Here is a 15,517-nt window from a genome sequence, read left to right on the forward strand (position 1 = left end):
GGAGAGACATTCATCGTATCTCTTGAAACCCAAGTAGGGGAACTTGCTTTGTTTAGCAATGCTATCGTTTGTTTGCGTCTGACCTTTTCTCACACCTCCTATCACCATTTTGTTGTTTAGATGTGCTGCAGATCCGGGTCAATCGTGTTCAGAAGTCAGAGACATTAATGTAGAGGCAAGTTTATGTCAAAACAATCAAACAAAATGTCTTCCTTTTGTGCTGTGTATGTTATGGTAATTAGGTAACCCATATTGGAGAGATGAACGAAAGGAAGCAGTATTGTAGATGTTCATTGTGAGTTGGCTTTAAACCGCTCAGCTTTTTTGCCCAGTCATAGTCTCTCAGCACATTAAGTATTGTTTTTATGAACATTGTTCTTTTCCAATTATATGCCTATTCTATATATGTCATTTATTTTTTGCTCATTTCTCCATGTACCAATTTAAGTTGCAGTGACGGTGTTTAATGTCGACTGACATGCTTCTTCTCTAATCTAATCTTTAATGGCAAATATATTACAATTAAAAAAAAAAAAAGATTGAAAACCGCCCTGCTGTACTACAACAGCGTATTGGGGACATTGCAGGTAGAAAATAAAAGCACAGGGTAAATCTTTGCTAAAAAAAAATGAAAATTTGAGGATCATTTTCTAGACAAACAGAATTTCTGATCTGTTAAGTTGTACATTTTTGACTTTTGAAAGATAAATGTCCAATTTGTTTCCTAGAAAATTTCTGAGATCTCAAAGTTTGAGTGAAAAATCATCTCTTGCTAGCTAATTTTGTTGTATGGAGCATGCTTGAGGGTGTGTGTGTTTGTGTATGTGATTCTTCACTATTGTGTGACTAAGTTTATTATAATTTTTTTTTTTTTAGTCTCAATTAGTTTTATACACTACCTAGCTTTCTGCGTTTTCTACTTGATTTGTTCAAGAACAACCCAAGGACAACATGACCCAAAAACAGAAGAACTTTCTGACAAAAGAGGAATAATGAAACCAACACTTGAGTAATAAACGGATTGGTTTTTTTTTTTCTTTAACTGAAAGGAAACTTGAAACTTTTTTTAAGTATTGTAAATCTAAGGTGGCCTCCAGATTTTGTTTATCTAAAGTGGACCTTGCATTGAAAAGTTGGACAACCATTTGGGTAACTGCTTGGTTCTATTGCTACATATTTCTTCAAGCACTGGTTTTTATTTATTAGGCATAATCTATTAAGATTCCTGTTGGTCTAAAGGTTTTCCTGAGTGTCCCGAGAGCACTCAGTTTTAAAAGTAATTCATACCCGTGTCCTTATTTATTCCTTCCCATATATTTAGTACTGATGTGCACAGAGACAGATCATTGAATTGCGTTGCTTGTCTTGTTTTTGGCCTTGATTTACAGTTTGAATAGAAGATATTCAGAGGTGTGTGTCCTTCTCATCTCTCTCCAGTCAATTCAGTTTGCCAGATGGATACAATTCAAGTTCACAAAACATTCCAGCAGCTGATAGAAAAAAAATAATAAAAAAATCAATAGAACAGTCAAAATGTTGTTGCATATAAAAATGGTGGTGTATTATTTAAAGTTGAGCTATTTATACTATGAGTCTTTTTCTAGCACATTAACACTGTCACTTTCACTCACTGAAATTCATTTTGAGCGAGTTCAAACCAAGGACTACGTTTTAAACGAAAACTAAAGGCTTTTATAGAAAAGGGATAAGAAGTCACGTTTAAAGCTTGCCGTTGCCATGGGACCCAACAAACATGTAGAAGAAGGCGCTCTGTTGAGATGAGACCAAAACGCAACTTTTTGGCCAGAATGCAAAATCTTACGAGTGAAGAAAATCCAGAGGCAGTCAAAATCCAGTTATGACTCGGAAAACTGATTTCTACAGCGCTCTCCAGTGTAGGTGAGCTTCAGGTAACTTGCAAAAATCAGATTTCATTCTTTGATTGCAAGATACTGTATATTGCAGGATACTGTCCTGCAAGTTTTGCATTCCTTCTCCAATACCCCTTAACTAAATGAACTCAGAGATGGAACCGCATGTCCTCTTCATTTAAGCAACAGATTCCAGTACCAAAGCCGACTGCACTCAAATCTGAGCTCTCGTCACATTTCTGTGAAATCCGCTGCAGTTAAAAGCCAAATAGTCCCACAGCCTCTGTAAGCTGCCACTTAATTTAAAATGCGAAACGTCGTTATCACTAACCATTATTAACTTTATCACATGAGCTAAGATGTATGAGGCAGGAATGGCCAGGGCATTATGTTTGTGATATTCATTTTGATTTTAGGCAACAGCCATATAGATAGAATAATCAAGAAAAATGAGCCGATTATCCATCAAGGGCATTACAAGAGGCAGGAGCCAATTTATCCCTGACGAGAATCCTCGAAATGGGCTTAATAAATCATCACGAGGGGGATATCATTTGGCCTCACCAAGAAAAAAAAAAACAAAAAACTGTAGTGCAAGCATATCTCAAGCCATTAAGGGCTAAAGTTAGCTCTAGCCCCGTCCTGCCAATCTATCAAAAGGGTGTGCAGTGTTCAGTGCGAGCCAAAACAGCAGGCTGAGCCATGGGCCTGTAAGGTGCCCCCCTAGAACCGATGTTTCATTTTCATTAGCTACCAGGTCGTGTGAGCCTGCGGGGCCTGCGGGGCCTGCGGACCTGGCGTTCTCACAGTCTCTCCTGGGAAGTGAACGGATGGAAAAAAAAAAGTTTTCAATCACGTTTCTGTTTGAAGCAGGATCAGAACTTTATCAGGGAAAACCTGAGAAGCAGGTTCGTCTCGTTTTTAAATTGTTTCAGTGTGTGGCTCCTTTGAAAATGATCAAGAAACTGCTTTCCTCTTTAACGTGTCCCTTCCATCTGCTTTCATTCCGAACAAAAATCTGTCTGACGGTCCGGTTTATATAAAGACGTCTTAAGAATATAGCTGTTCTCTCTGATGAGGTCGTGGATGCTTTAGTTGCTGTTTTAACAGAAAACATTTACATTTTTAAAAATTCTAATATATTTGCTATGTCCAACATCAAGTGCAGCATCTTTAAGTGTTGAGTTTTTTTTTGTTTTTTTTCATGTTGTCCATTGCTTTTAAAGCATCCAGAAATTCCTCCTTCTCCGCGTGATTCAAAATCGCCTGAGAAACTGATACCTTCCTGGTTGCAGAGAAGTTTCCAGACTTCTGTAAAGTCTGCTCGAGCCTGGACCGCGGCAGTTGTGAAATCCAGGAATGTTGCAATGAGCTTTCCATTGAACGACAGCAGAGCTTGGTTTCTAACCCCAAAAACGACACCTACTAAACATAAACCACCTATTTTACATTTTAAAAACTCAGAGAGCATTGTTCCATGTTTGGAGCATATCAAGCAATCAGACCTTTAATTTAAGATTGAGTCTCTCTATTTTGCCACAAGCTATTGCCATTGTTGATATCTACAATTCCTGTTTTGAATATGTGCTGTATAAGAGAGCTAAAATTTCAGCTTCGGAAGTGAGATTTCAGCCGTGCGGTAATGGCATGTAAAACCAGACGACTGGTAGATCAGACTGGAAACGAGACCATAAAGTTGAATATGGAGGCCTTACGGAAAACTGCTGTTAGATTCCTAATTGGGAAATGTGGTTCGGTGGTGAAAGATTTCCTAATCCTCCCCCAGTCTATTGCTTATTATCTTGTGAAACAATTTTACCTTGGTCGGCTGTGTGATTGCAAGTACTCCCAAGATCACCCCGGTGGTACTTCTCCCTCTCCCTTCTTCAGCCTTTCAGATAAATCTGTCTGCACAGCTCGCGTCATCATCTCCTCACGGTCAGGGCCACATTTAGACGAAACAAATAAAAGGAATTTAGACAAATCACAGATGAGACAAACAGCCTTTAACTGCCTGAGGGCCCCCGCGTTGGTTTGTTGTTGCCGAAAGTAATAACTTTATCTCGGGGAGACTTATGAGAACGAAAACCTCTGGTGGTGGATTATGACAACTCCGCTGGAATGAGGCTGTATGCGTGTCCCTTTCATTTTCACTGCACTTGTCCTTGCAACCGTCTCCAAATCCATCATGTAAATGTGACACGCCGAGGAGATGTTGTCAGTTTTCCTTTTAAGTTGGGGTAAAGCTTCGCAGCAAGGCTGGTACAGTTGTAATATTTAAGGGTCATTTATAATTTTTTTTTTTTAATATATATATACGTCCAGCATTTTCTTTTATTTTTTCGTTTATTTAAACACCATATTTTTTCTCATAATTCAAACAAAACAAAAAGCAGAATGCACCATTGCGAAATGCTCACGTCCCCCCGCCGAAAAGCGCGCTTTGCAAGTGTTTGTTCTGCAAAATTGCCGGTTTCGGTCAAGCCGAACAATTAGAACGGCTCGTGGTGTCAAACAAAAGTGCCGTGTCCTTATTGCTGACAAATTACTGTTTAGTCAAAACAGCTGATTGGGTTTTTTTTTTAACAATCTGACTGAACCTGAAATGACAGGTGCGGGGAGACAATTTACAAATCGAAACCAAGTGACAGCTCTGCAATCATTCCACTCTCGACTCGTTTGCAGCCATTCATGGGCGCCGCCCGCCCCGACCGCCGCTGCACAAAAACAAAATTCCCAGACGGCAAAAACAAACAAAGAACGCTCGTGTAATTTGGGATCCCGTTGACGGTCACCTTTTCACGCAACAAGCAATTATTAACAAGAGATTATAGATTATGCTTGCTTTGTGCTCAGAGTTGAGAAAGTTCCTTGAAATTTTGTTGAATAATAATGTTAAAAGGCATGTGGGAAAAAAGAAAAAAAAACTGGAAGAACTTTAGCTAAGAATCATGCTGCCTTTTTCAATTTGCGGTTTTCATTAAGAATCTTTTTTTTAAATTATTTCTAGATGTTTTTTTTTTTTTTTAAATGCGTTTTGGCATAAAAGCTTTGAAAATTTGTCATCAAACCTTAACCTAACCTATCAGTGGGAATACTGGAGATTTCGTCCTTTTTTTTCTTCTTCTTCTTTCTTTTCCCACGTTGAATGAATGCAGTAAAATTAAAACTTGGGTTTTTCTGAAGATTTCCACAGTGAGATTATGCTTCTACCAAAACAGATGGATTTATTTTAGGGGTGTTTCACATATCTCCACCAATAAGTGTGGCTGGCACTGTACGCTTAACCAAGCTTTTTTAATTCCAGTTTGGTATTTGTAGCATGAACAATTTCTCTCCTGAATTTGAAGCTAAATGAACAAATAGCATTTCTTCCCTGGACAAATACACAGTCGTATAAAAGGAGAGGCTGTGAGTGACAGATAAAGCAGAATTTGATTCATTTGGCAAAAAACGCCTTTTGGAACATGGAGATGAGCAATATGATTAAATCATTTTATCACATTCATGTATGCGGGGAGCCAGTAGAAATTCAGCCAGCCATGAATACAAATTTTTGAGGTCCAGCACCGACTGTTCTGCTCATTTGGAAAGGCTGTACATTATTAAGTATGCACATGAGGATAAATTACATGCAATGTGTGTATTTGCCAGTCAGTGTGAATGAATTCCAACCTTTTTTTTTTTTCTTGGTTATTCTGTGCGAGTCCATTGTGTGCAGCAGAGCCATCCGCTGTAAGGAAGACTCGGCCAACAACAACACAGAACTTCACAGAAACTTCACTGAATAAACTGAACCTGTTTATTAGCTACAGCAGAAAAAGAAACCGACACCATATAGAATCGTTCAGCCGAAAATCATACTCCTGTTTAATTTAGTAGATAAATGTTTGATTTTAAAAACCGGCCGACTTAACTGAGGTTAGGTATCTACAATATGCTCTTCAGGGTGATTTCAGTGAGTGAAGGCAGAGCTCGTCTGATTGATCTTTTCCACTTTTACATTTCTGTATCTTAATTTCTTCGCATCTTATTTTTATAGGTTTGCTTAAATGTTCTAGATAATTGAAAACGGCTATAGAACAGATTAAAAGATGTATTTTTTTTAAGGGAGGAAAGAATTTTAAAGAGAAACTTCGCCACAGCAACCGTCGTAGAACCCAAAATTAGATGTGCTGATAAGAGCCTGAGTGCTTCCTTTGGTCGTAAAGGGTCGAACGTTTTACGTAGTGAATATCTGGCCTGCAGCAGACAACACATTTGGTGTTTATATCCAGATTACTTGGTAGTTGAAATGTAGTAAAGATGATTTACACGAGAAATTTCTACAGAAGATTAGGCAGAGCATTGGTTGGGCGTCACTTCCAATACCTGAAGTACCCAGCGAAAATCCATGACAAAACTGACCATCTGAGAAAATATGACCTGCAAACACACTCTTTGTAATCTAATGTGATGGGCCTTAAAGAAAACTGAGGCAAATTCATACTGAGGGAGCCATTTCCATAGAAGGACCAGGAAACACGACAGCCGTGACAAAAAAAATAAACTTGAGGCAAATTCTAACAGAACCAGGAGAGCTAGAAACGAATATCTAAAATGAATAAAGTTATACACTATAATACTTTAGTAAGATGGACACCCAGAGGAAAAACAACAAATTTCAAATAATCAATGTTTCAAAATCGATTTGAAATAATGTTATTGGCATAACATAATTTCAAGCTTGCCTGTCGAATCAACTTTTCAACATTGCTCTCAAGTCATCAGACATGTATTTTGTGGCACAGGTATTAGTGTAAGAAGCGTGGCCATTTTCACCAAAGAGCTGTTCCTAATAACGACGGAACATCCGCCCGGTAACTCCTCCACTTCTCCGGCAGAATTAATACCCTCAGTCCTCTCGCAAATCAAAATCTGAGGCTGTCGGTGTCATTTTCACTCCAAGCCTGTTGCAGGAAACCACATGAGATGCAAAGCAACTTCTTTCTCAAAAACAAATAAGCTGCACAACACTTCACAACCTCCCTGTGGGGAAGCCTTGAAATGGATTATCTGTCTTTAAACACCCACACTCCTTTCTCTGTTTCTCTCCTCAGTTCTCAACATCTCCTGTTCTCTGATCCAAATTATAAATCTCAACTGGAGGGTGAAAGATAAAAGTTCCCCCAGGAAAACGGCTTTTATGTAAAGAAGAGGGCGGTATGTGCTATTAGAGCTGCATGTAGCCACCAAACTGGATCGCAGACTTAAACGTCTTAACTTTTGCGCCATGGATGCGGCGGAAAGCATTTTGAAGACGCCTGAATTTTTGTTGGTTCCCCCTGTGAGTTGCAGAAAAACTAAAGAATATTCAAATATGAAGCATAAGACGGCAAGTTGAAAACTTGGGGAAAAATTGGTCTGTGTGTAAATGGTCTATGTAACGTACTTAATATATTAAGTGAGTTAGACATAAATGAATCTTTATTTTACATTCTAATTTGAATTTTGAATCATCTGGGATTTGGTCACATTATAACTACATACTTCAATGTATTTGATTCTGATCGAAGCAAAACATGCCTGCACATTGGAAAAATGAATCATTTTTCAAATTTAGAAACAAGTTACACGTCTCAAAAGTGAAAATCATTCATATCCACCCCCACCCCCCTCTACTCTGGTACCTCTAAGTAAAATCAAGCAGAGTCAAGGAAGTGGTGAGGTTTCAAGCAGAGTTTGGTTGTAAAAGAACATCCCGAGCTCTGAATAACTCGCATTTCACCGCACAATCTTTTTATAGCGAAAGGCAATTAGCGAGCTTCGTTTATTCAAAGAAAATACACACACTCTAAAAATGTGCCAAGTCTACCTATTAATTGCTCCTCCTAATTTCAGCAGGGAGATTGCTCTGCAGTCCTCGCAGGCTTCCACAGGAATGAAGCAGCCGAAGCCCGGTCCCATTAACGGCATCGTCATGAAGGGAACAATACTTGCTACTGCAGCCACTAAATGGATGGATTCAGGCGCATAAATATATATCACTTTAAAATATGACACCTGTACAAGAGGCTGATGATGTCTCATCATGTGCAAACAAATCCTTGAGCCTTAACAGAAGTGGAATCCACCCCGAGATGAATCATATCCTCGACGGGTTTATATTTGAAAATAAATCTAAATCAACCGAGAAGTTTGTTGCCGACAGGAAACGAGACAGTTGAGACGCATCTGAGATGAAGCTTTTGTAAAAAAATCTGTTTTTTTACATATTTGCTAAAAATGTCAGAATGTCGAGACTGTATATACATTGTGGAGAAAAAAAATCTGAGCTCCTCTGTCTTGTTCCTGTGGTCCTACTGTCATCTGCAAAATAATAATAATAATAAAAAATGAACCTCTCCTGGTCAGAAGCAACCAATCAGAAGCCTTGATGCTCCTGTTCACACTGCTCAAATTGCTGCTTTTCTGCATGTGCTGACGGCGTAGAAACAACTGATTCAGGTAATCTTATTTACTGCCCCCATTATCGGTGGCTATACTTGCTAGCTTGCGCACACGCAGCAGGCTCTGCTGTTGGGTGTTTTTGCGTCTGCCTTTCGCTTAGCACGGTGGCTTTTGCTTACCTAAGTTTGCTGAAACGTACAGCTAAAATCTCCCTTCAGCCTTGACTGAATATAACGATCCAGAATTTCTTTAGCACTTCTCTTCCTTTGTAAGAGCGTCATGTCCAGCCTCGGCCGGCGTTACCCGTTGTTTGATATTCTTCACGTGGCATCTCAACTCTTGCTCAAAAATCTGTTCCTGCTTGTTTGTTTCTTTGCTGACATCTATTACCACTTGGCAACGGGAACTTTCATTTTTCACGATGCCTGTCCGTGGCTACAAGCAGCCAGCTGAAATATATGCTCAGGCTTCGGCAGCCAGGTCAAACAATTTGCTGACTTCATATAAGTGCCAAGAACTAAGGGGGGGAAAAAATATATATATATCCAAATGTCATCGCAGTGGTATCGGAAACCCTTATGGAGCAGAAGTGGATCCAAACTTTCTTTCCTTTAAAAGTCCACTCCTGGCAGATATGGAGATATGTAGCAGATGACCTATCTTAATTGGCTTCATTGGAGACGATAGGATATTTGTTTTTATTTTTTTGCATACATACTTCAACATGGTTAATTTAAGGAGATATGTAGAATACCAGAAACTTTTTAATTAGACAGGATCAGTCATTCCAGAGTAAAAACAAGCATTTTAACGTCTTACATGAGTATTCATACCTCTTTAACTTTCCCACAATTGTCCGATTCTAGTCGATGCATTAGTTTAGTAATTGGTCATTTCTACCACAGACTAGAAGTGTATAAAATGGGTCCCAGAGTCCATTCAGACTCATTTTGTCTCTTTAATTTGTACAGTTAAACCAGTGGTACAAATGTGGCCATACAGCGCAAGTGATTGATGCAGATGGACAGTTTTAAATTATGTTATAATGTTAATCCCTCATCAAAAACATTGTTGCGATTGCGTGCTGAAATCAGTGTCAGAAAGAGCAGGAGCTTCTTAAAGAGATATAGCCTCAATTTCAAGGTGTTAAATTGCGAAGTCAGATTACTTATGCCATTTTAATGAGAACTAAATGTGGCATTGAAATACATAAAACTGGCCCTGAGAAGAAAAGAACAAACATTGTAATATGTTTGTTGATGTAGACAAATAATGATCTTAAAAATAGGAAATATGCCATACGTACGCCTTAGGGTTTGCGTTTTCATTCATTATTTTTTACTTTCATTTTAATGTAATATTAAATAGCAGCATAAAACAAATGGATCACGTTTCTTTTGAAGACCGAGTGACCCTCATTCTGTTCTTGTTGCTTAGAGTGGAAATTGGAAAATAATTGAACGGGAAAAAAAAAAAAAAAGATTGACGTGTCAAACATTTGGACATCACTGAGATGGACCAACACAAAGTACTGCATGAAGTGTAAGGGAAGTGATGCCTGACATTCAAAATGTTTTGAAATGCTCCGCATTTGCATTCAGTTTCTTTTAATCTGGAGAAAAAAAAGAAGAAAAAAAAACCCTTACATAATTCCAGTGCAACCAGGTGCCTTTTAGAAGTCATCTAATTAGTCCACCTGTGGTGTAATTTAACCTCAGTATAAATCCATCTGTTCAGTGAAGTATGCGGTTAGAAGGCATCTTGTTAGAGGACATTAGTGAAGAAACGCCTTCACAAAGCAGACGGGGTGAAGGAGAAACGTGGAGAAGTTTCTAATAACATTCCAAACTTTGAACATCTCAAACTGGTCTGTAGGCAGGAAGGAGAAAGAAACCTATGAGAACTTCAATTTACTATTTCTCGAAACCTACGTGAGGAGCGCACAGAAAGATGTGGAAGAGTGAGAGCTGTGATCCGGTTAGACCAATATTTCTGGGGTACCTTAGCAAGGCACCACATATTTAGAGAATCTAGCTCAGAAATCAAAGTTTACTAATGAAACGAATGAAGATGTCGCGAGTGATGAGATGTAAACCAAGATTCAGGAAGTGTAATCGTGTGCATGGTATTTCTCGCCGAGCTGTATGTGAACATAAAACATGCACAACATACTTTTAACCTTTTCAGAGGGCTTAAGCTTATCCAGCCCCATCCCATTATTTTGCTCTGTGCCAGCAAAAAAAAAACCCTCTCCTCCTCATGCCTTCATAACTCTGTGGGAGTTGATTAATGAAGCAGATTTCCAGCTATCAAGCTGGGTGCAAACTGTTCAATTATGCATCTTGGAATCTCCTTATATCATGTTTTAGTAGCCTTGGTAGCTCAGTGGGGCCTGTGTGTGTGTGTGTGTGTGTGTGTGTGTGTGTGTGTGTGTGTGTGTGTGTGTGTGTGTGTGTGTGTGTGTGTGTGTGTGTGTGTGTGTGTGTGTGTGTGTGTGTGTGCGTGTGTGTGTGGGAGATCTAGCCAGAGGCAAGCCTCCGTAGCGCGAGGCGTATTTGTTGAAGCGATGACCTTTGCCACACGACAAATTAAAGTGGAGTGATTGGAAGAGTACTGTCAGCGTGGCTTCTTCATGAGGTCTCCGCCAGGGTTGTCACAACCGTCCTGGCAGGGCTCAGTCCGCATTCAGAGTTAATCAAAAAATGCATGGCTGGGGAGAAGAGCGAGGAAGGCAGGCAGCGGGCTCACGCTGTAAACACTAAAGAAGCCTTTTTTTTACAACCCAACGCAGACATCTGTCCTCATCAGGCACAGCTGCTCGGAGACTGCCTTATGATTGTTTGGATGCTTTTTGCAGACACTTTCATATTTATTTATTTATTTATTTTTATACAGGAGTACAGTGTTGCCTGGGTAGCAATCTCTTTTATCTGATGTAATTCCTGGCAGATAAAAAAAAAAGGCTGGTGGGCTTTGAGAAACAAAACATTTACATCTCGGTGGGTGAAAGTTAGGATTATTATGCGCCTTGTAAACACAGGGCTGTGAAGCTCTTATTCAGCACTTCTGAACATTAGGCTTCAAACGGAAACAACAAAGAGCAGCATCACAGCTCTGCTTCTGTTTTATCAGCCGGAGCACCTGCTTCTGTCACATGCAAAAATCATCTGCAAGATCAGGGGTTTAATGTTGAATTTTCTGCTGTTTTAATGTTTTTTTTCTGCTGTTTTATTAATCACTGTCCTATTTTGTGTGTGTGTGTGTGTGTGTGTGTGTGTTTTGAATATACCTATTTTGTGCCTGTATTCTTTTTCTCCACACTACACCAATTGTTTTTTTTTTGTTTTTGTTTTTTCATGCTATGTATCTACACAGATCTGTGGTGCGTACAAATATAATTTTCATGTGCTATGTTGCTACGTTCTATACAAATATAGCACATTATAAACGTCAACTTTGAGGGGACATTACTGTTTTGTCCTTTTAAAGTTTTAGCCAAGAATAATGAGCAAATCTTTTCTATATATCAAGGTTTGACCAAGACTCAAACTTGGACTCGGAGTTGGAGTAGTTGCCTCGTTGCCACCGTCTCTCATTTCAGAAAAGTCCACGTCCAAATCCCTTTGGTTCTGAAACAAACCCAAATCATCCCAATAATCGGGTACATGGTGATTGAGCTGATGGGTCATATTTGGTTTTGCCCGCATGACATCATGTCCCTGAAAGACATGGCTCCAAAAGAAGTGTCGTTCAGACAACTCGCTTGTGCTCCCATACGCTCTTTAGAGAGAGGAGGGATTTACTTGGTAATGGTCCCAAACAAATACCTACCAAGTGCTTTTCTAGTCGTACTGCCAAAAACCGTTACATTGCTGAAACGTCCACTTCTGAGAACTGTCCTAAATGTTTCTCCCTTGCGATTAATCTTTTGGTATCGCAAATGAGATTGTCTGGAAGAGGGCCTTTTAATCTTCTCAAATTGAGCGACAGCCACAATAGCATCTCTAAAATTCAGACCAGCAAACGGTCAAATTGATCACTAATTAATAAAGTGCACTTCATTAATGGCACCTGGCATCTATTTTTTCTTTCAACTCCCAATCAGTAAAAGTGTATGCAGTTTATCGTATGACTGTACTGATAGACATACATTTTCTAATGATTGGATATTGCGCCAGAGCATTAAAAAAAATTGGCTTGAGGAAGAAAAGGAGAGTACAGAAGAACTTGACCGAAGCTAAAAGCAAAAGTATAAAACTATGTACATGCTTTTTTTTTTTTTTTCCTTTTTTTAATCCACAGAGGTTCTTTTCGAGCCTCTTTGTTTGTGGCTGGTGATGGTTCTCCCATGAGTAATGTAACAGGTGGGTGGATAGACAAAACAAAAGATCAAATCAATAGTTTCAACTGCTGCTTAATTGCACATCGGGAGCCAAAGGGTTTTTTTTTATTTTTTTTTTTTTATTACTGCCCTGGTCAAACTTTTAATATACCTTGGGTCTCTGGAGAACAGTGCTCCCACACACCCTGCATTGTCAAAGAAACAAAAGGCTTTTTCACAAGTTTTTCTTCTGCACCCGACCCTCCAGTCAACTCCAGCAGCTTCCAGTAATCACAGAAATAGTTCACAAACAACACCGAATGTAATGAAGTCACAGCATCTGAATTAAGCAGCTTATGAGATTAAAGTATCCAACCCACCTACTTTGTTCTGGAAATTATTAGGAAACAAAGGAGGCTTAAACTGAACTGAAGATTTTCCTTCTCGCTTTGATCCAAACGCCGCTGAAATTTGTGATGCTGCGTAATTTCTAATCATTTTTGCAGAGCAATTTTTAGGAAAAGAACTCAAGCGCATCCAAAAATATTACCGGTTCAGTCTACCTCCGCATTAGTTTGACAGTTTAGTGTTCATGGGTTTATGGGATTTGGAGCCTTGGATAATTTGACAGAAACAATCAACGTTAAGAACATCATTAAAAGGTGTTTAGGATGTTTACCGAGGCGACCTCACCCCATCTAATCAAAGGACCAAAAGTGATTGTGCTCTAAATGCGACAGAAATGATCCGGGATCTGTGACCGAGGATTGCATCCAGTGAATTTACAATCACAACGCTCATATAACTTAAAGATGTAGCTAAAACAACTGAGGCAAAGTACAAGTGTTGTTATTCAGGCCTCTAATGCTGAATTAATCAGCTGAAATTTGTCTAAAAATTGTTTTATGTATAAATATCTGCTTACCGTTTTGAAGATTTGCACCACTTTTAAATGCAATTTATACATTGCTAAAAGTGAAATTCATTATTTGCCTTTTTTTTCCCTGTTACATTGACTAACTTCCTTCGCACATGCAATGTGAGCATTCCCTGCATAGCAGCAGGCTACTTTAATTTGATCGATGCAGTTTTTCTAAGCACATGCGAAACATCTGAAGTGTTTGGGGAGTAACCGTTATTAATTTGACGATATCATTGCAGCGCAGAGGATGAACGAAAAAATGGAATGTGTGTGTGTGTGTGTGTCATGTTCATTGCCAACTCAAATAAAGGTACAGTGAAGTGCAGCACTTTAGAATTCCAGCTGACAAAGCCCAAAAGGAAGTGGGTAGACTTTCACTGACAAAGAGGGCTCAGTGGAGTTCAGGCCATAAAAATTGTGAATATCTGCATCTTATTCTGCTAATCCTCAAAATTGTTATTGGTCATAGAAAAAGCTTTCAACTTACTGACGAGGGCTCATCTTTGGCAAACCAGGGATATAAGTCCTAAATATTGACTTATTTTACAAAGCAGTATTAGCAGGTGTAAAACATAACAATGCAAGTTTATACAGTAGGGCTCACATGTGTCTCTCCTCTGTCTCTACTATTTCTACCAAACACCCATAAACATTTTTTTTTTTTTTGCAAGATTACAGAGGTTCTGGCATGTCAAGGGTTGATCTCAGCCCTTTTACACACACATGTGACTTTCTACTGGGATTTTCAAGTACAAATATATCTGGTGTACAGTACATGCAGATGTTGTCAGCTTGGAACTTGAGACTTAGGCTGCAATTCTTACAAGTTATTCAAACTGGGAAACAACAGTTAGTTGTAACAGATTGTCTGGTTTCATGAATTTCGATTTCAGCTGCGATTCGTAAACAGAGAAGCATGCTGGTAAACTCTGCACTGGTCTGGAGGATGGATTCCTGGCACACTTTCGTACCAACCAAACCTCACATGATCCTGATCATGCCCCACCATTTAGGACCACAGTTTGTCCATCTTCTTCTTCTTCTTTCAGAAGGATAATGCACCATTTCATGTAGATTAAATAATCTCAAACTGATTTCTTGAATTTGCAGTTGAGTTCACTGCACTCCACGGCCTCCACAGCCACCAGATCTCAATCAAATAGACCAGGGGGTGTTCAATCCTGGTCCCCAAAGGCCGGCGTCCTGCAAGTCTTAGATGTCTCCCTGGCTCAACACACTTCAGTCAAATAGCCGAATCACCTCCTAGGTTAGGCGCAGTTCTGTAGAGTCCTGCAAATGACCTCATTAACCGACTCAGGTGTGTTGAAGTAGAGACACATCTAAAAGTTGCAGTACCACTGGCCCTCAAGGCCTGGAGGTGCCCACCCCTGAAATAGACCAAACTTTATTAATGAATGGGAGGCTCGCATCAGGAGTGTGCTGCAGACAAAATGTGCAGCACACATCACCTTGTTGAAGCTATACCACCAATAAAAGGGACAAAGGGAGGGAGTTCTATGAAAGTACCTAAGAAAGTTTTCATACTTCTGCATGTTTTCTCCTCATATTCTTTCTACCAGATGCTCCGTTGTAGCTTTAAATTGCTGAAACTGCTACTGTTTTTTTTTTTCCTTGTGAAACGTTTCACACTTCAAAAGCACTGACAGACAGACAGCAAAAAATAAAGAAGTAGTAATTAAATTTCTCAAAGAGATATTGTGCCGATGCTTGTGCGGTCTGTGGCTTTTAGCTCGACAGATGGCTAACCGGTTCCCACAGTAAACATCGGTCTGTCAGTTTAGCATGCTTAAAGTAAAACTGCAGATCAAAAACAAAGAGAAGATAAAAAGAAAAAAGTTCTCATTTTCTCAACAAACATTGCCAAATCCATAAACACCTATGGTGTTAGGATGTATTTAGGGTTGCTCTTTTCTCGCCTCCGTGTGCAAAACTAGCTGGAGTCGGAAAACAAAA

General features: G+C 39.3%; 1 long non-coding RNA gene across 1 annotated transcript in view; it reads left to right on the forward strand.

Annotated features, from left to right (window-relative positions):
* Window positions 1-604: 604 nt before the first annotated feature.
* Window positions 605-15,517, forward strand: part of LOC103480507 (uncharacterized) — a 31,392-nt gene continuing 16,479 nt past the window's right edge. Inside the window, exon 1 of the long non-coding RNA XR_014084626.1 lies at window positions 605-1,910. This is a non-coding gene — a long non-coding RNA (uncharacterized LOC103480507). The remainder of the gene's footprint in view (window positions 1,911-15,517) is intronic.

This window comes from Poecilia reticulata, chromosome 18 (assembly GCF_904066995.2).
Source record: "Poecilia reticulata chromosome 18, P_reticulata-male-v2, whole genome shotgun sequence".
In the NCBI taxonomy this organism is placed as follows: Eukaryota; Metazoa; Chordata; class Actinopteri; order Cyprinodontiformes; family Poeciliidae; genus Poecilia; species Poecilia reticulata.